Below are 22,621 nucleotides of genomic sequence, written 5' to 3' on the forward strand. Positions count from 1 at the left end.
CGCCCCTCCATCCTGTTCACAGTTGTAGCCTGAGCCAACAATGCGGGACATCTAACAGGCGCTCAGTAAACAGTACCTAGGTACCCAGGGCCATCACAAACAATTTGGCTATCTCTTTAGCAAAAGAAAAATTAATCGTGGGAGGAATTTCTTAGTAAATTTAGTTCATTGATTACCAAATACATGTAGACTCCTGATTGGAAATATAATCCAATTGATTGGAAGTATAATCAACGAATCAGAAACTCTGATGCTTCGTGGCAGCAGTTAACGTTTCCTTCTTCGGGTTTGTATTTGCGATTGCAATCCTCTTCTGAGCCGGGGACAAAGAGTTTTATGGGGGCAGCTTCCTGGGTGCGCAGCCAGTGCAGCCGCCCGGGGCCGGCGCTGTGCTGCATGCGCCCCGCCTGCCGCATGCGCCCCGCCTGCCGCCATCTTGAAATCCTGAATAATATTCAACAAGGGGCCCCACAAATTGTGAAGCATTCTAGAGTCTTACAAATGAGCTTGATTTCCAGAGAGGGCCCAGTGGACAGCCAATCTCTAGCTAAGGATGCATCTTTCATAACCAGGGCTGCTGTGTTTGCAACCTCCCAAGCTTAATGTCTAAAAAAAGGTTATATTTTCAGGACATTTTTTTTCTAGTATGTAATATTGTATATTATGTAGGGCTGTTTCATAAAATTAAGATTTTTCAAACTACAGAAACACATGGTTGTCTTATTTACTGCTGTTGGCTAAAAAGGTTTTAATTTTTCCTAAAACTCAATTCTACTGCAAACATGATTTACACTATCATTATTAAAATTTTGCCTTCAAATTTTTCTTTAGGGTTCTAATATTAGCGATTGTGTCAATTTCCCCAAATCAACACACATGGCCCATGGATACTCCATCACCTTAAAAAAACTGAAAGACTGGGGCTGGCCTCGTGGCGCAGCGGCTAAGTTCACAGATCCACTTTGGCGGCCCAGGTTCACCGGCCCGGATCCCGGGTGTGGACATGGCACCACTTGGCAAAAAGCCATGCTGTGGTAGGCGTCCCACATAGAAAGTAGAGGAAGATGGGCACAGATATTAGCTCAGGGCCAGTCTTCCCCAGCAAAAAGAGGAGGATTGGCAGCAGTCAGCTCAGGTCTGATCTTCCTCATAAACAAACAAACAAATAAACAAAAAACTGAAAGACATCAGGTATACTAAAAGGAGAAAAATGAAAACTACTGTGGAATTCCTTTTTAGTTTCCACCATTTTAAACTTTAGAAATTTAACAACTGTATCAAACATTTGAAATTTCTTTGGAGATAAAACCTGGCAGGACACATGGGCCATTCATGAAGAACGCTGGTTTAGTCATGTTTATTACAAAAAATATTTTAAAAATCAGATGTTTGTTTAAACTTTACAAATAGCTTCTCTAGTCATTAGGATTTTAAAGTTATTGTGTTTAATTTATAGTTTAGTTCATAAATATCTAGAGCATTTTAAATGTTGGCTCATTTTTTCCTCAGCTGGGTGACTTTGTCCCCAGGGGACAGGTGGCAATGCTGGAGACATTTTCGGTTGCTGTAACTGGAGGGTGGGGACCACTGGCATTTGGTGGGTAGAGCCAGGGATGCTGCTGCCCATCTTACAACGCACGGGACAATCCCCACAACAAAAGATGATCTGGCCAAAGATGTCCAAAGTGCCAAAGTTGAGAACCTCTCGTCTAAACACACACGGCATTGGCCACAGATGGGCAACAAGGAAACAGGTCATCCCTAAGCCACGCTTCCACATCAAAGCCAAGGTGGTGAAGAACACGGACGGGCCTCAGGAGAAACACACCTGATTCAGAGCAACAGTCATGGGGGAGCTCCCTTCTGAAGGCAGGGAGTCAGGCACCTGACATCCCCAGCTGGAACCATGAACACGTTTTTCATTAGCATGAATATTAAAAATAGTGACATGATTCCTTGGCTGGCCCATGAAAGACTCCTTTACTCAATGCTCCTGAAATAACGTACACTTCACAGAAAACAGAAATTGAGAATCAGAAGAGATCATTTTCAAGAGTAGTAACTTGTTTCCTACCATCTCATTTCAGCAAAAATGTACAATATCTACATCATAGGTCAGAATTTTTCATTCACCTGAGGATGTAATCACCATATACAGCAGTTTCTTTCTTTTTCCTGCTTTTTCTCCCCAAATCCCCCCAGTATAGTTGCATATTTTTCTTTTAGTTGTGTGTCCTTCTAGTTGTGGCATGTGGGACGCCGCCTCAGCATGGCCTGATGAGCGGTGCCATGTCCATGCCCAGGATCTGAACCGGGACACCCTGGGCTGCCAAAGCAGAGCGCATGAACTTAACCACTCAGCCACCAGGCCGGCGCCAAGTACAGCAGTTTCTAAGACAGAGATTTGAAAATGGATATTGCATGAACCAAATTTGATCAAATTCCTTCTGTTAAAAAAAAAGCCAATATTTAAAATCAAGTTTTACATGTTTTTAAAAAATAAGGATTTTTCAGCTATTTTTGAGGAAAAAAAAGCTCTGGTCACACTGGGCCCAAATTACTGCGTGGTTATGGGGAGGGAATCGCCGATACCCACAGATTTCAGCAGGCGCTCTGCAGGTCACCTGGCACCAACCCAGCCCACTGGGCTCCCCCCTGAGGTACCTTCAGTCCTGTAGATAGCAGACTTTGCAGACAGTTGATAGCTTTCAGAGAAAACATTTTTATCAGTTTTAAGCAACTAAATTACAAATGGAAAAGAAGCACTCATATATAGGACCTATTACAGGCCTCGGAGTCCTATAACTAATCAAGGATGAACTATAATTAATGAAGGGTGGGCTCCAGCACACACTCGGGGCCCACCCTAAGCTGTCCTCTCCAGGGTCAGGCTGAAGCAGGGGCCGAGGAGCCGACAGGCAACCTTCCAACCCTCACCGTGAAATGGAAAAAACGTCAACTTTTTCCATCTACCAATAAAACTTAAAAGTAAATTCACGGTATGTTACATTGTTTTTAAAAATAGACGCGTTAGCCATTTCTAAGTACTCAGTTTCCCAAAGTACCATATTGAAGGCCTGCAAAAACTCCATCGAGCAAAGCAGATACCCACAGGGCTGGAGTTGTCCTTCTTCCAGACCTGAAATCTGTGACCAAAGGCTCTGGCGGGGGCTTGTCCGGAACCGCCTGGGCTCCGATCAGGGAATTTACACTGATCTTTAAAAACCATTCTCCCTCCTCCTCCCTGTATTATAACCAACCTGCCTCTCAGAACAGGTCTGACAGGGGGCAGAATACCCAGAGGAGGGGACGAGCCCCGCCCGCGGGCCTCACCTACCGCGCGCCCAATTCAGGCCGCAAAAAGCTGTGGCCGTTCTCACCTCATGGCACCACCGCTCTCTCTGAACACCGTACATCCTCCCATTCGCCTCTTGTCTTACTGTTTGTACAATGAAGGCTCTCTTCCTTCCAGAAAGCAAGCAAGCAAGGGTGCGAAGGCTGCCAGGTGAGTACAAAGCTTACCTCCACCTGGGCAGTGCCCGGGCGCGGCCGGATCTGCAGGCGACCTCATCCACCGCGAACGACGAGGAGCGCGGGGCAGGCGAGGGCGCCCGTGTCTGCGCTGCGCAGAGAGAAAGCGCCGCCAGGGGAGAAGCTGCGAGCCAGAGCCGCTTCCACTTCGAAAGGCTGATAACCCAAAATTGGAAGAGTCTGAATCAGAAAGTGGGTGCTAACAAAACAAAACAAGAAAACAAAAAAGAAACCTAGGAGGGGACGGGAACACGTGTAGGAACGATCACCTGGTTCCACTCCGCCGCGCGAGTTTCCCAGACGCGCGCGTGAAGGATGGGGGAGCCGGGAGCCAGGGGGAAGCGCGAGGGCTTCGGGCCCCCGGACTGGCGTCTCCTGTCCAGTGGTTTGCCCCAGGGCGAGTCTCTTATCGTCCTGGTGTCGGCTTCTTTATCAGTAAAATGGGGGTAATAATGCCTCCTCGCAGGGCGATGGCTGGGATTAAACGAAGTTAAAGCCGCTGGCACCCAAGGGATGGCAGTGAGCGACTGATCGCTCTCCGCCTACCCACGCCCGCAGCAACTCCTCCGATTTCTAAGCTCCTACTCGCTACGCGGACCAGGGGAAAAGAGGCCAGAAGAAGTGGCTTCCAGGTGACACTGGGCACCAGAGACCTGGCCCCTGACTCCACTGGTCCGAGGGAAGAGCGGAGTCTAGGGAGGGCGCCCTGCGCCATCCCCGGCCCCGGGCGCACGCGCTCGCCGCGGATCCCCACCGCGCGTCCTCTCTCTCCTGCCCCGGCTGCGCGGCCTCTTCCCCGGCGGATCCCACCCCGCTCGGGCAGAGGGGCCCCGGGAGGGAGCCGGCTCCCTCGGTCCTCCCGCCCATCCCTCCCCGGCCGGCGGGCGGCCGAGCAGGGGGCCGTGGGGAGCTGGTTACCTGCAGCCGGCGTCCGGCCCTGGGGCGCAGGAGGGAGCCGCGCCAGGCCGCCCCACAACCGCCGCGCGAGGGCCGGGAGCTGCGCTGTGCCGCGCTCGGAGACCGAGCCTCTGGTCAGGGGGCCGCCCGCCCGCGCGCCACGCCCCTGGGCCCGCCCCTCCAGGGCCCGCCCCCCGCATCCCCGCCTCGCCCGCATCCACCAGGCGGCCCCGGCGCAAGGCTGCGGGCCGAGGTCAGCGCGCCCTCTGGGCGGTTCCGCGGTCCACGTGGAGCGCTGGCGTCCGTGCGCTCCCTCAGGCTCGCCCGGGTTCTTCGCTCCCCGAACCGCTAAGGGCTGGGCGCGAGTGGGGTCCTTGTCAAAATTGTGTGTCCCCTTCCTGGGAGGCAGGAAGCGCGAGAAGTGCTGCCTTTTCTGATTTTAAATATGAAAATATTTTATGCCAGAAAAAGAAAATAATTTAATGCCAAGGTTTATATCATGTAAAGTTTAGAGATGACCATGTGTTTTTTTTTTTCCCTGATGTGCCTTGCTTACTAAATTTAGCATTTAAAACCTCATTACATTCATCTGTATTTTCACATAAAAACTAAGATTAAATCGTGGAACAATCCACGGCGCTGTGCAAAGCTGAAAACACTTGTCTCCCGCCCTTACAGCACGTAGCCCTGTGTCGATTATAAAAGTTGATACTGTCTCCTTGGTAGCAAGAAGAATATTGTGGATGTGTCTTCCGCTGGATTTTTAGCTCCCGGAAAGCGGAACAGGTTCTTATTCATCTACATTTCATTTATTCACCCGACACCATGTATTGAAGTAAAGGAAGGCACTAACTGTATGCCCACTCACTTCCCCGCCCGCCGTGTCCTGCTGGGGCTGGAGGGTAAAGCTGAGACCCTGTGAGTACGTGGGTTTCCCCGTAACAGCAGGCTTGCCTGGTGTCCATCATTCTAACAAAAGGAGGTCATCGCTCTTGGGAGACACTCGTGAACGCTGAGCAGGGCTGGGCTGGCTTGGAGGGAACCGCTGAGTCTCTGAGGTTCACCCTCTTGGGCTTTGGAGCTGAGGAGGTTAGATACCCCGGGGGTGCTTGCTTAGACATGTCCACACGGAGCAGAGGATGACAGTGCCCTGTAAGTGAAGCATGAATTAGCCACGCCACATGGCATGCTGGATTCATGTTAACCCACCTTTCCCCTTCGTGCAGACCTGGCCTTCTCTCTTCTAGGCTTTGGGATATTCTGGAAGGATTGCTCTGGACTCTTCTGTCCCCTCCCCACCCTTGTGCCGGAGTGTTACTGGGTGAAGTCACCATGCGGGCGAGCTGTAGTGACGATGGCAGAGGAGTTAATGAAAGATTCCTGGGGGAGGGTAAATCTTGCCTCTTCCCCAAGGAGATTCCTCCTCCAATGACAATCTTGCTTTAATTTGATTTAGGAAAGTAATCTTCTTATAATGCATCATGTGCAAGACCTAGAACAAGAGGAACACGAGCTCCTTTTAAACTGTGGTTTATATTTTTATTATGGAAACACAAGTATGAACCCAAAATATCTCCTGCAGGTATACACAGAATCTGCATTCTGGTCAGAACTAGAAAAACAGCAATTGCAATTTGTTTTCTCCATCTATTGCTAATCCAGACTACCCTTTTTACTAAGGGACAAAATGATACCTTTAAATTCCTTAAGTAAAGCATCGTGAAGGCAAATAGGCTGTGAAAACCCTCATAATGCATTATGAAATTAAATTCATAAATTTTATCAATTCGATGTTTGAAGCTAAGCCTGTGACTTCTTTCCACGAGGCTAAACATGTTTGCTCCATCCTCACTGGACCAGTTTTTTCTTACTGGGCTTATGTCAAGAATATGTTAAGTTTGTTTTTAATTGTCAATACTCAGTATGCCTACCAGAATATTCTTTTTAATTGCCAAAGGAGTGATCAAATTTGCTTGCTTTTGAGTTACCTGTTCATATCATTAAGCATTTGTATCTTTAAAAAAAGAAAAGAAAATGTGTGTATTTTATGACCCAGCAATCCTAGTCTTTGGCACATCCTCTGCAGCTGTATCTCTACTGTAGCTACTGAGCCAGTGAAATGTGTCTACACTGCATTGAAAGGTGTGGTAAATGTGAAATACACACTCGATTTTGAAGTTTTAGTATGAAAAAACAGCTTTAAATATCTCATTTAATTTATTTTTAAATATTGATTATATACTGAAATACTATTTTGGATATATTGATTCAAATAATATTATTAAAATTTTTTAAAGTAAAAATAGACAAATAAAAGTGTGAATAAAATTTGTTACTAATGCGGTAGTTGGAACTTTGAATGTATCTTGCCAAAGCACTGCTAATTCTGTTCCCTAACACAATCTGTACAATATTGTTCTTCAGACATATTATGAGCATTGATGGATTGATCCGATTGTCTAACTTCAATGTGTAATATTGTTTTCATAGGAAAATTAATTTCAAGATCCAAACAATAGACTTATAAATTAACTTTTAGAATGTATCTTTTTTGTCAGTTGGATACTGCATGTATCCCATAAATGTAACCTGCTTATTTTTAATTACCGCAATAATATATACCCATCATAAATCTACATGAGTAGTTCAGAAGGTGTTTCTGGATCTCTCAGGGGTGTATCAGTCAGAGGCCAGTCATAAAATACAGAGGCCGCCCCGTGGCCGAGTGGTTAAGTTCATACGCTCTGCTTCGGTGGCCCCGGGTTTTGCCAATTCAGATCCTGGGCGCAGACATGGTACTGCTCATCAAGCCATGCTGAGGTGGAGTCCCACATAGCACAACCAGAGGGACCTACAACTAGAATATACAACTATGGACTGGGGGGCTTTGGGGAGAAGAAGAAAAAAACACGAAAATAGATACAGCAGTTACTTTTTTAAAATTGTGTTAACATTGGTTTATAACATTATGTAAATTTCTGGTGTACATCATCATATTTAAATTCCTGTATAGATTACATCCTGTTCACCACCCAAAGACTAACTACAATCCATCACCACACACCTGTGCCCTGTCACCCCTTTGGCCCTCCTCCCTCCCGGCTTCCCCTTTGGCAACCACCAATCCCATCTCTGTCTCTATGTGATTGTTTGTTGTTGTTTTTATCTTCTATTTATGAGTGAGATCATACAGTATTTGACTTTCTCCCTCTGACTTACTTCACTTAGCATAATGCCCTCAAGGTCCATCCATGTTGTGACAAATGGCCAGATTTCATCGTTTGGTTTTTTTTTTCATTCTGGTGAGGAAGATTGGCCCTGAGCTAACATCTGTTGCCAATCTTTTTTCTTTTCTCCCTAGAGCCCACCCCCAGTACATAGTCGTACATCCCAGTTGTATGTTCTTCTAGTTCTTCTATATGGGATGCTGCCCCAGCATGGCTTGATGAGAGTGCTAGGTCCATCCAGTATCTGAACCTGTGTACCCTGGGCCACCAAAGCAGAGCACGTGAACTTGACTACTCGGGCACAGACCAGCCAGAGTTTTGTTTCTTATGCCTGAGTAGTATTCTGTTGTATATATATATGGCACATCTTCTTTATCCATTTGTCCCTTATTGGGCACCTAAATTACTTCCAAGTCTTGGCTATTGTGACTAAGGCTGCAATGAACATAGGAGTGTGCGTATCTTTATGCATTTCTGTTTTCATGTTCTTTGGATGGATACACGGCAGTGGAATAGCTGGATTATATGGTAGTTCTATTCTTAATTTTCTGAGGAATCTCCATACTGTTTTCCATAGTGGCTGCACGAGTTTGCAGTCCCACCAGCAGTGTATGGGGGCTCCCTTCTCTCCACATCCTCTCCAATATTTGTTGTTTCCTGTCTTGTTAATTACAGTCATTCTGATGGAAATGAGATGATATCTCATTGTAGTTTTGATTTGCATTTCCCTAATAATTAGTGATGTTGAGCATCTTTTTATGCACCTGTTGTCTACCTGTATATCTTCTTTGGAGAAATCTCTGTTCAGATCTTTTGCCTGTTTTTTAATTGGGTTGTTAGTTTTTTTGTTGTTGAGATGTATGAGTTCTTTATATATTTTTGATATTAACCTCTTATCTGATATATGGTTTGCAAATATCTTCTCCCAATTGTTAGGTTCTCTTTTCGTTTTGTTTTGTTGATGGTTTCCTTTGCTGTGCAGAAGCTTTTTAGTTTGATGTAGCCCAATTTGTTTAGTTTTTCCTTTGTTTCCCTTGCCTGGTCAGACATGGTACTTGGAAATATGCTGAAAGACCAGTGTTGAAGAGCGAACTGCCTATGTTTTCTTCTAGAAGTTTCATGGTTTCAGGTCTTACATTCAAGCTTTAATCCATTTTGAGCTAATTTTTGTGCATGGTGTAAGATAATGGTCTGCTTTCATTCTTTTGCATGTGGCTGTCCAGTTTTTCCAACACCATTTATTGAAGAGACTTTCCTTTCTCCATTGTATGCTCTTGGCTCCCTTGTCGAAAATTAGCTGTCCATAGCTATATGGGTTTATTTCTTGGCTCTTGATTCTGTTCCATTGATCTGTGTGTCTGTTTTTGTGCCAATACCACGCTGTTTTGCTTACTATGGCTTTGTAGTATGTTTTGGAATCAGGGAGTGTGATACCTCCAGCTTTAGTCTTTTTTCTCAGGGTTCCTTTGGCTATTCAGTGTCTTACATTATTCCATATAAATTTTATGATTCTTTGTTCTATTTCTGTCAAAAATGTTGTTGGAACTTTGATAGCGATTACACTGAATCTGTAGATTGCTTCAGGAAGTACGGACATTTTAACTGTGTTAATTCTTCTGATCCAAGAGCACATACTATCTTTCCATTTCTTTGTGTTTTCTTCAATTTCTTTCAGCAGTATTTTATAGTTTTCTGTGTACAGATCTTTCACCTCTTTGGTTAAGTTTATCCCTAGGTATTTTATTCTTTTTTGCAATTGTAAGTGCAATTATATTCTTTTTTTTTTTTTAAGATTTTATTTTTTTTCCTTTTTCTCCCCAAAGCCCCCTGGTATGTAGTTGTATATTATTCGTTGTGGGTCCTTCTAGTTGTGGCATGTGGGACGCTGCCTCAGTGTGGTTTGATGAGCAGTGCCATGTCCGCGCCCAGGATTCGAACCAACGAAACACTGGGCCGCCTGCAGCGGAGCGTGAGAACTTAACCACTCGGCCACGGGGCCAGCCCCGCAATTATATTCTTAATTTCTCTTTCTGCTGCTTTGTTGTTAGTGTATAGAAATGCAACTGATTTTTGTGTGTTGATTTTGTGTCCTGTGGCTTGACCATGTTCATTTATTATTTCTAAAAGTTCTTTGGTGGATTCTTTAGGGTTTTCTGTATATAAAATCATGTCATATGCAAATAGTGACAGTTTCACTTCTTCCTTTCTGATCTGGATCCCTTTTATTTCTTTTTCTTGCCTGATTGCTCTGGCTAGGACTTCCAACACTATGTTAAATAAGAGTGGAGACAGTGGGCATCCTCATCTGGTTCCTGTTCTTAGAGGGATAGCTTTCAGTTTTTCTCCACTGAGAATGATATTAGCTGTGGCTTTGTCATATATGGCCTTTATTATGTTGAGGTACTTTCCTTCTATACCCATTTTATTCAGAGTTTTTAAATCATAAATGGATGCTGTATCTTGTCAAATGCTTTCTCTGCATCTATTGAGATGATCATGTGATTTTTATTCTTCATTTTGTTAATGTGGTGTATCCTGTTGATTGATTTGTGGATATTGAACCATCCCTGCATCCCTGGAATAAATCTCACTTGATCATGGTGTGTGATCTTTTTAATGTATTGTTGTATTCAATTTGCTAATGTTTCGTTGAGAATTTTTACATCAATGTCCATCAGGGATATTGGCCTATAGTTTTCTTTTTTAGTGTTGTCCTCGTCTGGTTTTGGTATCAGGGTAATGTTGGCTTTGTAGAATGAGTTAGGAAGGTTCCCCTCCTCTTCAATTTTTTGGAAAAGTTTGAGAAGGATAGGTACTAAGTCTTCTTTAAATGTCTGGTAGAAATCACTAGGAAAGCTGTCTGGTCCTGGACTTTTATCTTTTGGGAGGTTTTTTATTACTGTTGTGATCTCCTTATTGGTGATTGGTCTGTTCACATTCTCTGTTTATTTTTTTTTTAAAGATTTTGTTTTTTAGAGACATGGCACTGCTTGGCAAAAGCCATGCTGTGGTAGGTGTCCCATGTATAAAGTAGAGGAAGATGGGCACAGATGTTAGCTCAGGGCCAGTCTTCCTCAGCAAAAAGGGGAGGATTGGCAGTAGTTAGCTCAGGGCTAATCTCCTCCCCCCCCCCCCAAAAAAAAGGACTTTATTTTTCCTTTTTCTCCCAAAGCCCCCTGGTACATAGTTGTGTATTTTTAATTGTGGGTCCTTCTAGTGGTGGCATGTGGGATGCTGCCTCAGCATGGCTTGATGAACGGTACTATGTCTGTGCCCAGGATCTGAACCAGCAAAACCCTGGGCTGCTGAAGCAGACGGTGTGAACTTTACTACTCAGACATGGGGCCGGCGTCTCCTCTTTCATTTCTGATTTTATTTAATTGAACCTCCTCTCTTTTTTTCTTGGTGAGTCTAGCTAAAGGTTTTTCAATTTTGTCTGTCTTTTCAAAGAACCAGCTCTTGGTTTCATTGATTTTTTTTTCTGTTGCTTTTTTAGTGTCTATTTCACTTATTTCTGCTCTGATTTTTATTATTTCCTTCCTTCTACTGATTTTGGGCTTTCTTCTTCCATTTCCAATTCCTTCAGGTGCACTGTTAGATTGTTTATTTTGAAATTTTTCTTGTTTTTTGAACAAGGTCTGTATTGCTATAAACTTCCCTCTTAGAACCGTTTTTGCACAGCAGTTACTTTTAAAGAGAATTTAAGGACTTGGTTAAACGGAATGGAGGGTCGATAAGTCAAAAAGGAAATGTTGCGGTAACAGAGAGAAAGAAACTGCAGGAAGAAACTGCAGGAAGCAGCTGCCATGGCGAGAGGTGGAGAGAGAAGTAGTGGATACCAGAAACCAACAGCTGGGGGCGGGGACTCAGACCTCCAAGGACAGCAGTGCCCAGTGATGGTGCTATTTCTGATGGTAAATGCTGAGGCTGGATGTGAGAGGGTGGATTAAACACTAGAAATTGGAACTAAATGCTGCCTCCAGGGAAAAGAACCATCTCTTAGTGACACTGGCGGGGACAGCAAGTAAATATCAAGGAGCAGGTCCCTCGTCCCTCCTCCAGCCTTCCAGTCTTCTCAAGTGCCCACTGTTGGCACCTCCTTACAGGAAACGTGGTCTGCTCTGTCACAACCACAGCATCACTGAGCAGAGTGTGCAAGGATGGGTTTGAGCTGCAAGATATACCTTAGTAACCAGCACAAGGAGTGATCTCATGATTACAAATATCCACTGTCCTAACATTTATAGATGCAGGGAGGTGCTGACAAATACCACTGTTATAGCGATAATTAATACACTTATACATTCTTTAAATATCATAATAAAACCGTGGTCAAAAGTACAGCTCAAATAAGGGGACAGTGTTGAACTTGACCTTGTTGACCACGTGCTCTCAGAAGTCAGTGATGGTTAAAGACACTCCCACACCACACCTTTGTGTTCCAGGAAACAGCTTCCTGCAAAGAACCACCACCTTTCCCCAAATGACTTAGCTAAGACTCACAGAGAGTACCCTTGTTTATCTAGACAAGGCCAGACACAGACCCTCCAAGCTGCCTTGTTTGTCTCATAAATGATTAGCTGGCTATTTGACTCCACTGACCATTACACACAAAACGCCTGCTCACTGGACTTGCTCAAACTTTATCACAGGGGCTGGCCCCGTGGCCGAGCGGTTAAGTTCGCGCGCTCCGCTGCCCCAGTGTTTCGTTGGTTCGAATCCTGGGCGCGGACATGGCACTGCTCATTGAGCCACGCTTAGGCAGCATCCCACATGCCACAACTAGAAGGACCCACAATGAAGAATATACAACTATGTACTGGGGGTCTTTGGGGAGAAAAAGGAAAAAAAACAAAAACAAAAAACTGGGACCATAGCATTTCTTTTAAAAAAAAAAACAAAACTTTATCACAGTGCCCTCCCCAGGCCTTTGACCTTCACCCACCTTCAGCCTAAGCCAGCACTGAGATGCATAATAAACCCTTAATGGCCCTTCTAAGAAGTCCCTTCCCAGCTGACCTCAAAGAAAACTTTTCCTGATTGATGGTCCTATCAGCCACCCACTCATGCCACTCCCTGATAACAGTTCTTTGTAGCCTTGTTGACTCTTTCCTATAAAGGAAAAGCCCTTCCTGGGCTGGCCCGTGACACAGCGGTTAAGTTCGCACTTTCCCATTCTCAGAGGCCTGGGGTTCAGCGGTTCGGATCCCTGGTGCGGACATGACACCGCTTGGCAAGCCATGCTGTGGTAGGCGTCCCATGTATAAAGTAGAGGAAGATGGGCACGGATGTTAACTCAGGGCCAGTCTTCCTCAGCAAAAAGAGGAGGATGAGCAGTAGTTAGCTCAGGGCTAATCTTCCTCAAAAAAAAAAAAATAAAAAAAAGAAAAAGAAAAGCCCTTCCTGCCTGGCCTTTCAAAAGGTCAGATATTACAATTGAAGCTCTCTCCCCCTAGGGCCATAAGCCCCTTCCCCTAATTGCGATAATCCTTTTGAATAATCTCTCCTTTACCTGAGTCCAGGTTTGGGTTTTATTTGGCAGTTTTCTGGTGCTGTGATTCAGCTCAAGATTGGACCTCACCTACGGACCCCCACCATCCCCACCCAGGGAGGGGAGCCATATTCGGTGACTTGAGGATCCTTTGGTGAGTTCAGTGTTTGAGCCAGTGCTCTGGATGTCTTGTCTGTGAAGCAGAGTCAAGAGTTACTTTAGTTCTCTCCAGCCGAGATCCTTTCTCTGGCCCTGCTGGGAGGCCTCCTCTGCCGTTCCTCAGTTCCCCACCAAGAGATTGTGCAGGGGAATTCATCACATGGAACACTTTCTCGGCTCCTTTGAAGTTTCTTTCTTTGGGTTAACTGTCAGCTAATCTCGCAAGTAACTCTTACTCTATCAGGAATGCTCTCGCCTCTTCTCCCACTGACTGCATGCCATTATGGCACTAATTCAGTTTAATATCTCCAAGAATTGGTGAAACTTACTAAAGGCAATTTAGAACTTCAAAGGTCTCTTTGGGAAACTTGGCATCTCCCCAGGGTGGTTCATCTGACGCTCTTCCCTTCCCATCATCCCCACTCCTTCTTTTTATCACCTTACCCTTCTCTTTGGCTGCCTTGAATCCTTTGATCTGTTTCCCTTCAACACCCCTCCTACCTCCCCCACCCCCATCCCCGTCAGACCCTTCCCTACCCACTCCAGCCCCTCAAGGCACAGTCACTCAAGATTTAGGCCCCCTCTGTTCTGCTCGCCTCCTCTTCACTCCACTGGTGAAGGACGGATCCCCCACCCTAAATAGTACGAGATGGCCAAACACACTGCACTGATACTAGACAGATGAGATTGAGAGCAGTTCATTAGCTACCTGGACTCACAGCCTGAGGGAGGAGGACCCTGCACACCATTCAGGGCCACATGGGGGTTACACTCAAGAGCGCAGTCAATCAGCAGGGGCTGTGGGAAGCAGGTTTTATAGCACAAGGGATGGGTGACCCTGGGCACCCATGAGAGTGTGATGGCTTGTTTAAATAACTTTATGGGCTGTCAAGGAGGTGAAACTCCTTAGGTTGAGGATAAAGAGGGGTGAATCTCATCTGGCTGCTATGGGAACTAGCTGAGTGTGGAACCATTCCCTCTGCGTGGGCGCATATCTCGCAAGAACAGCAAAACTGACAGTTAGGCCTTTGGGGCCCTGTGACAAAGATGTTAAGTCAGCACATGAAATTTCCGACCTTATAATACACCCTCCCCCCTTCAGGGGCTCTTGAAGGGCTTGGGGACCCCAACAGCAACCACTTGAGCCTGAAAAAGGTCATTGGAGACTGACTGGATATTTTATCTACTCATATAGGCTTTAGAGACACACAGATGGCCACTTGGTCTTTCCTCAGTCCCTTGCCTGAAATTTAGTCCACAGACTTCATAAGATTACATTACAGGGAAGAGAAAATCCTAAGGGTCTGCTCCACAAATACTGGTGAAGATGCTTAGGCCTCATATTGAGCAGTAACCATTTGTCAGAAACACAATCCTGGTAAAAACGAAAAGGATGAGAGCTAACACTTTTTGGGGGTGGAGGGCGGGGAAGATTAGCCCTGAGCTAACATCTGCCAACAATCCTCCTCTTTTTGCTGAGGAAAACTGGCGCTGAGCTAACATCTGTGCCCATCTTCCTCTACTTTCTATGTGGGACGCCTACCACAGCATGGCTTGCCAAGTGGTGCCATGTCCGCACCTGGGATCAGAACCCATGTACCCCGGGCCTCCAAAGTGGAATGTGTACACTTAACCACTGCACCACTGGGCCAGCCCCAAGAGAGGTGGCACTTTTATATGAGCCAATGAGTTTAAATTTTATTGGAGAAGAAAGAATGCTTCCAAACTCATTTTACAAGGCCAGCATTACCCTGATACCAAAACCAGACAAAGACACTACAAAAAAGGGAACTTATAGGCCAATATCCGTGATGAACATAGATACAAAAATCCTCAACAAAAATTAGCAAACTAAATCCAACAATACATGAAAAAGATCATATACCATGATCAAGTAGAATTTCTTTCAGGGATGTAAGGACAGTTTGGCATCTGCAAGTCAATCAACATGATACACCACATTAACAAAACAAAGGATGAAAATCATGTGATCATCTCAATAGATGCAGAAAAAGCATTTGAGAAATTCCACATCAATTTATGATAAAAACTCTCAACAAAATGGATATAGAAGAAATGTACCTCAATGTAATAAAGGCCATATATGACAAGCCCACAGCTAACATCATATTCAATGGTGAAAAGCCGAAAGCTTCTCCTCTAAGATCAGGAACAAGACAAGGAGGCCCACTCTTGTCACTTTTATTCAACATAGTATTGGAAGTCCTAGCCATAGAAATTAGGCAAGAAGAAGAAATAAAAGCTATCCAAATTGGAAATGAAGAAGTAAAACTGTCACTATTTACAGATGACATGATACTATATAGAGACTGAAATTTTAAAATTAAAGTTACAGGGGCCGGCCCATGGCCAAGTGGTTAAGTTCTCACGTTCTGCTTCAGCAGCCCAGGGTTTCACCAGGTTGAATCCTGGGTGCGGACATGGCTCCGCTCATCAAGCCGTGCTGAGGTGGCATCCCACGTGCCACAACTAGAAGGACCCACAACTAAAAATACACAACTATGTACCAGGGGGCTTTGGGAGAAAAAGGAAAAATAAAATCTTTAAAATTAAAGTTATAAACTGTCTAGTTGTTCCTGTCTATATACTTATGTATATGTGTTATATGTATCCATATATGTGTATATGTATCATATATGTAATATTGTCTTACCTCTCAATGGTATTACCCAAGTAGATTATAAAAGGTCCTCGATTCTGATTGACTTGAGATAAGCGCTTATATAAATTAAATATTCTTAAAATTCCCATAAATTAAAGATATTGAATTTCTAGTACTTTGTAAAGTATTCTTACAGAAACTATCCCACGTGTTTTTAAAATTCAGGTTCACATAATTTAGATAAATCTTTGGCTAATGAAATTAGTCTAATGTTGTTGGTTTAATGAAACAGCTGTCTTCTGAGTTATCAGCATTAACTATAAAACAAGCATACATTTTTATTCTATTTGAGTATGTTCTTCCTAAACTTATAGGGGTTTACTGATCAATATGCTAATTTACAGCTACGACATGTTTACAGTTATTTTAAAAAATGTAAATTTGTGTTTAACCAAGTGGAATCATTATTCTGACAATAATTTCAACAATAATTATGTTTAGTAATGTGTCAGCTTGAAGATAGTCTCCAAGATCTTTTAGGTATCTTAAAACCTTAGACTTGTGCTAATTTAAATTAACTAACGGATATTCACTAATTACCTAGATCATTTCTAAGTAAGATAGAATCCTGGAACATAATTTTAAGTTTATGTAAACTTGAGGTTTTTGCCTCTTATTTTTATGGTACAGAGAGGCTAAGTCTATTTTGATCTGTTAAGGCACGTGTTCATTTTTGCCACATTAAGTAGTTGTATAAGGAAGTGAATGATTATAAAAAAAGTCATGAGATGTATATTCTTAAGGTTCGCTAGTCTGCTAGAATGTGCTGGTTTATGCCGGACAGTTCACTATGATCCCCCTCGTCTTCTCTGTGAGTGTATTGGTTTGCTAGGGCTACTGTAACAAAATATTAGAGACCGGGGGGCTTAAACAACAGAATTTTATTTTCTCACAATTCCAGAGGCTAGAAGTTCAAGATCAAGGTGTCAGCAGGGTTAGTTTCTTCTGAGACCTCTCTCCTTGGCTTGCAGATGACAGTCTCTGCCTTCACATGGCTTTCCCTTTGTATCTATGTCCTAATCTCCTCTTCTTATGAGGACGCTAGTCATATTAGATTCAGGACCACTCTAATGACCTTGTTTAACTTAATTATCTTTTTGAAGACACTATTGTTAAACATAGTCATATTCTGAGATACGAGGGGACTTCAACATATGAATTTTAGAAGAACACGATTCAGCCCATAACAGTGGGCGAGACTCTGCTTGGAGAAATAATGCCAGAACGGGACAACCTTGTATGCAAGGCATGCAGGAGGTATTTTTTTAAGAAAGGGACAGTAATTTTATCCTGAAATAAAATGACTGGTTGTTCTCAAATGCGGGAGAGAAAAGTATAGGAAAAAACAGAAGGGATGTTGAAAATTGTAGAAAGTTCTCAGATAGGAAATTTTGTTTGTCATTGTCAAAGCTGGCTAAAGCTTGATAGTTTCATTTATAACATTTTTTTAAGCTTTAGTATCAAATAGTTATACTGATATAAAATCAGAATTTAGTGTTCTCTTTGTTAAAATGACAAAATTTTCTTGGATTATTGGTCTGTTCTTAATAAGAGGTTTTTGTTTCTTTTCTGAGTAATCTGCTTAGAAGGCAAAGATTCTGTGTTTTATCAGAATAATTTCCTGTGCTTTATGTTGACTTTATCATATTCTTGATTATTTTAAAAAAACAAAGTCTTCTCATCTTTGAAAGACCTGTGGTCCTTTACAATCATGTTATCGCCTATGTTTGCTTTTAAAACCTTCTGTTGCCATTTTGATTTTGGATTGACTTCATTCTGCAAGCCACATAAACAAATTTTCTTGCTACTTGCATTATTTTTGGGATGAATTTTCATCAGATCTTTCACTTTTGAAAATTATCATTACTAAGTTAACCACGGCCATACTGGGCGTTTGATCATCTACGGATAGTTTTTGTTTTACTCTGATGCTTCCCTGAAAGTGCTTCCAAAGCAGCTACAGGCCAGATGCTTTGTCTTCAGAAAGGACCGTCTCAGAGACCCATGGAAGAGGACTCTGCCCACCAGGTGCTCTGGGACACACACTTCTTTTTTTTTTTTTTTTTTTTTTTTGAGGAAGATTAGCCCTGAGCTAACTGCTGCCAATCATCCTTTCTCTGCTGAGGAAGACTGGCCCTGAGCTAACATCTGTACCCATCTTCCTCTACTTTATATGTGGGATGCCTGCCACAGCATGGCTTGCAAGTGGCGCCATGTCCACACCCAGGATCTGAACCAGCAAACCCTGGGCCGCCGAAGTGGAACGTGGGAACTTAAACACTGCGCCACTGGGCCAACCCCTGGGACGCACATCCTGATGGCATCACTCACATAACTTTGAGAATATACCAGTAGCAAGTCAAGATTTCCAGAACTCTAGTGGAGAAGCAGATCTGTTCATGAGACTGCCAACCAAGATGAGTCAGAACACGAATACTGAGGACTGGATGAAGAGCTGACGAAGGACGATTATGTTTTGTTTGGAATATTGTTGATTCTTTAATGTTCTATTTTTTCTAGATATACAGAACCCCCCTTCTCTTTTCCCTTAAGATGTCTGTAACTCATAACAATTTAGTAGACTGTGCTTTTGTAAACAGAAATGAAATTTATCTTTCTTCTCCCTGATTTCCTCTTCAGAATTAAGAATCTCATTGAATATTCTTATTTTCATGGCAATATAGTTATTTGCATGGGTTCACTAAGAGTTTATCCTCTTTGTGAATAGAATATAATTGGAAATATGGGTTAAAAAACACAAGGCTTTGGCTGCCATGTCATATTTGAGAATGATGCTCGTTTACTAGACGCTTTTAAGAAGCTAATGTTGACTTTATTATGGAGCCAATGCTTACAAAACCCTCTTGGGAAAACAGGCCTGGCACCTGGCTTACAGGATGCCCAACCTCACAAGCGAGTAAGGAAGCTCACTTCCTGGCAGGCCCAGGAACCTTAGAATAATTGAGGGACATTAAGAAGAGAGAGATTTATCCAAATCTACAGGTATTGCAGGGGAAATGTCATGGCTTCCTAGCCTTAAGAGGTTTATATAAGTTCAACCTGAGACGCTTTATAAAAATTCTAGCAAAGCAAACATAAAAAGGCCTGTATGTCGAATTAACATTCCTGCTACTCCTGCATAAATAATCAGGTCAACCTTCGTGAGGCCAGCTTTATTTTGTGATCAAGAATAATCTTTCTTTAAGGTTATCTCTGATTCAAAGGGACGTGAATGTAGAGAGAAATTTTGCGTTTCAGTACAACACCAAAGTACATCCTTCTGGGTGATCAGGTTCTGCACAAACTGTCAACTCTGCCAAATTTTCAGTTCTGCCAGTTTCCTGCAACATCCGATTACAACCTCTAAAGTAGTATTTCTGTTTTCTCTCCCTCCCTCTTGACCAGGAACTAAACCTGACTGCCCAGATTATCAGGACTCCAGGTTGTCTTGTAGCTGAACTTTTCCTCTGGGATCTGAAGAAGGACTGGGAACCGAGGCCCAACAACTTGATATAGTCTGCCTTGAAGGACGCATCACCACACAGTCCATGCATGTGTGTGCTGCATTCTTCCCCACACAAGCCACCCTCTGGGCCACTAGGAAGTCTGGCGAAATGCTCAGGTCATACATTCCTTTATGTGAGAGGCAACGAAGGCTGTGGATAACATCGCCAAGGGCACTGACATCTTTCAGATGCCTTTCAGAAACTCAACAAGCAGTGCTTGCATAGTCAAAAGATCTTTTAGACTTCTAAATAATAATATTTCTTTTCTCTCTTTCTTTCTTTCTTTTTTTTCTTTTTGAGGAAGACTGGCCCTGAGCTAACATCTGTGCCCATCTTCTCTCTTTTGTATGTGGAACTCCTGCCACAGCATGGCCTGATAAGCAGTGTGTTAGGTCTGCACCCGGGATCTGAACCTACAAATCTTGGGCCACCAAAGCAGAGCGTGTGAACTTAACTGCTACACCACTGGGCCGCTCCTTAATATTTCTTTTTTTCCATTATAGGCATTCCTCTTTGAAGAGCCTGACCTTTTCTACCAGCTCGCAACAGATGTTTCATCTGATTTGGCCGGAACAAAGCCAAAAAGAGTCCTTGAGAGATTTTTAGTCCCTGACTCACTCCACTCAGGAGGTTTATGATCGCCTCTCAGTTATTCAGCAATGACTAATATTCGTCCGTCTTGAGCGAAAGGAGAACTGGCAACGCTGAACTTTACCAGAGCCTTGTGCTCCAGAAAGACAGCAATGGTTACAGATATCTGCCCACATTTTTGCAGCAGCTCCCCTCTCCTTCTTGCAATAATCCTTTTGAATAAAGTCTCTGCTTACCTAAATCTGGATTTGTTTATTTTGACAAAGGCTACAAAATTAGTTTTGAATCATTTTGTTAAAAAACCAACAAAAATTACATTGACTGGAGCTGGAGGAAGATATATGAGGGTAAGGTTTCACTCTCTAAGCACGCGCAGGGAGAAAGCAAATTCAATAATAAATGTCCGGTTTCAGACAAAATAAAGTGTAACTCCCAAGCATACAAATTCCAGATAGAGTCTGAAATGTGTTTATAAGCCCACATAGATAAGTCCTAAAATTGAAAAAGAAAAAGAAAGAGGAGCCGGCACGGTGTGCTGTGGCAGCATCTCATATACAAAACAGAGGCAGATGGGCACTGAGGACTTAATACATTAAAATGCTAAGTGTGGGCACAGCAAAAGATATACAAACAAAGGGAAAAGTTAACAAACTAGAACATATATGCAATAGTATACAAGCAAAAGTTAATTTCCTTAATGAATTCTTTACAAATTGATTTTTCACATAAATATTGACACGCCACAGGGGAAAAATGAGCAGAAGACATGATCAGATAATTCACAAAGAAGAAACCCATATGTAAAGATGCTCAACTTTAGTAAAAACCTAAGAAATGCAAGTTAAATCTGGAAATCATTTTCACCTATCAGATTGGCAAAGTTGAAAAAGATTGATAAACCTAATTGATAAACCTAATATTGACCAGCATGTACAGACATGGGCTCCTATACTGCTGTGGGGAGGAAAACTTTCCTTCTACCATTTTAGGTTGTGGGAATGGTTGGGGGCCTGTGGATTAACTGAGAATAGCTAGATTAACAGGAGAAAAGACAAGGTTTATTTGTAAGAACATGTGGGAGTGTAACCGGAAACTCTGAAAAGCCTGAGAGAAAGGTTTACATATCACCTTAACAAAAGGGGTGCACATAAGGGAGCATGTAGGGCGTCAGTGGGGAGGGAGGGAAGGCTCTCTTGAGTTCTTTGATGCTAATGACAGCTGAATTCCCACTTCCAGGGGTGACGGATCAGTCTTGTCCCAATCAGCAAACTACCTCAGAGGGGCCTCCCCTCTGAGCTCCATTTTCTGGAGGCTCTGCTACACTTTAGATAATGTTTCTTTTGGGGCCAGCCCGGGGGTGCAACGGTTAAGTGCGCACGTTCCACTTTGGCGGCCCGGGGTTCCCTGGTTCAGATCCTGGGTACGGACATGGCACCACTCATCAAGCCATGCTGTGGTAGGCTTCCCATATATAAAGTAGAGGAAGATGGACATGGATGTTAGCTCAGGGCCAGTCTTCCTCAGCAAAAAGAGGAGGATTGGCAGCAGATGTTAGCTCAGGCCTAATCTTCCTCAAAAAAAAAAAAAAAGATAATGTTTCCTTCTGTGGCTGGTGGTTGTTCAGATATTTTCAGTTTAAAATAATTTTCATACCACTTTGATGGGCTCTTAATCCCTTCACTGCTATCATGGTATAAATTGTTACAAACTTTCTAGAAGGCAGTTGGACAATGTGAATACCTATAACAATAATTCATGTAGGCATTTATCCTACGTAAGGAATTTCACAAGTGCACAAAGATTTTTGAATAAGGATGTTCAATGATTATATGAACATCCTAATTATATTGATTATATTGGAAACAATTAGGGTTGTTAAAAGATAATTTTCAGAAAAAGGTAAAAGCATGACTCATACAGATATAAAAATGAATGTGTGGGGGCCTGACCCCGTGGTCGAGTGGTTAAGGTCCTGTGCTCCCCTTCAGTGGCCCAGGGTTTCGCCGGTTCAGATCCTGGGTGCAGACATGGCACTGCTCATCAGGCCATGCTGAGGTGGCATCCCACATGCCACAACTAGAAGGACCCACAACTAAAAATACACAACTATGTATCCGTGGGCTTTGGGGAGAAAAAGGAAAAAAAAAAAGACAATTGGCAACAGTTGTTAGCTCAGGTGGCAATCTTTAAAAAAACAAAAAAAAGAATGTGTGCTACACGATTTATTTTATGTATATGATATGAGGGAATCCGGCAAAGGTTATAACCAAGTTCAAACGGAAAGTCAAAACAGCACAGATTTATTTGGAGTAAAGGGATGTTGAGATGAATTGCAAACGGAGACAAAACTTACTTTTCCACAGGACTGGGGACAGGGAAGTCAAGCACTACCACACAGGTTGGAATTTGCATATGTATCCGTTACCTATGATGCGGAGCAGAATTTGTCACCCCAAAATATGCCTCTTTGCATAAGGATTATTTTAGGCTGATTATTTTTAAGGAACAGCAGACACCGGAGACACTCCATTCATAA

The 22,621-nt window shown here is 43.2% G+C and overlaps 1 protein-coding gene and 1 long non-coding RNA gene across 8 annotated transcripts in view; one reads left to right on the forward strand and one right to left on the reverse strand.

Annotated features, from left to right (window-relative positions):
• The window catches only part of GCNT1 (glucosaminyl (N-acetyl) transferase 1), a 45,949-nt gene extending 41,353 nt beyond the window's left edge, over positions 1 to 4,596 (reverse strand). For 3 of the 7 annotated variants that reach the window (XM_070248083.1, XM_070248085.1, XM_070248084.1), the window contains exons 1-2: positions 4,450 to 4,586; positions 3,523 to 3,687 (exon numbers count right to left, since the gene is read on the reverse strand). The gene's annotated coding sequence lies outside the window, so the exon portion shown is untranslated. Of the gene's footprint in view, positions 1 to 3,380; positions 3,688 to 3,800; positions 4,006 to 4,449 lie in introns of all 7 variants that reach the window. The other 4 variants (XM_070248082.1, XM_070248087.1, XM_070248081.1 and 1 more) reach the window with 3 other exon arrangements.
• On the forward strand, positions 3,369 to 20,320 carry LOC111770142 (uncharacterized). Its single transcript, XR_002803127.2, has 3 exons — positions 3,369 to 3,505; positions 13,198 to 13,300; positions 19,998 to 20,320. It is a non-coding gene; the product is annotated as an uncharacterized lncRNA (long non-coding RNA).
• Positions 20,321 to 22,621: the final 2,301 nt, after the last annotated feature.

The sequence above is a fragment of the Equus caballus genome, chromosome 23 (assembly GCF_041296265.1).
Source record: "Equus caballus isolate H_3958 breed thoroughbred chromosome 23, TB-T2T, whole genome shotgun sequence".
NCBI lineage: Eukaryota > Metazoa > Chordata > Mammalia > Perissodactyla > Equidae > Equus > Equus caballus.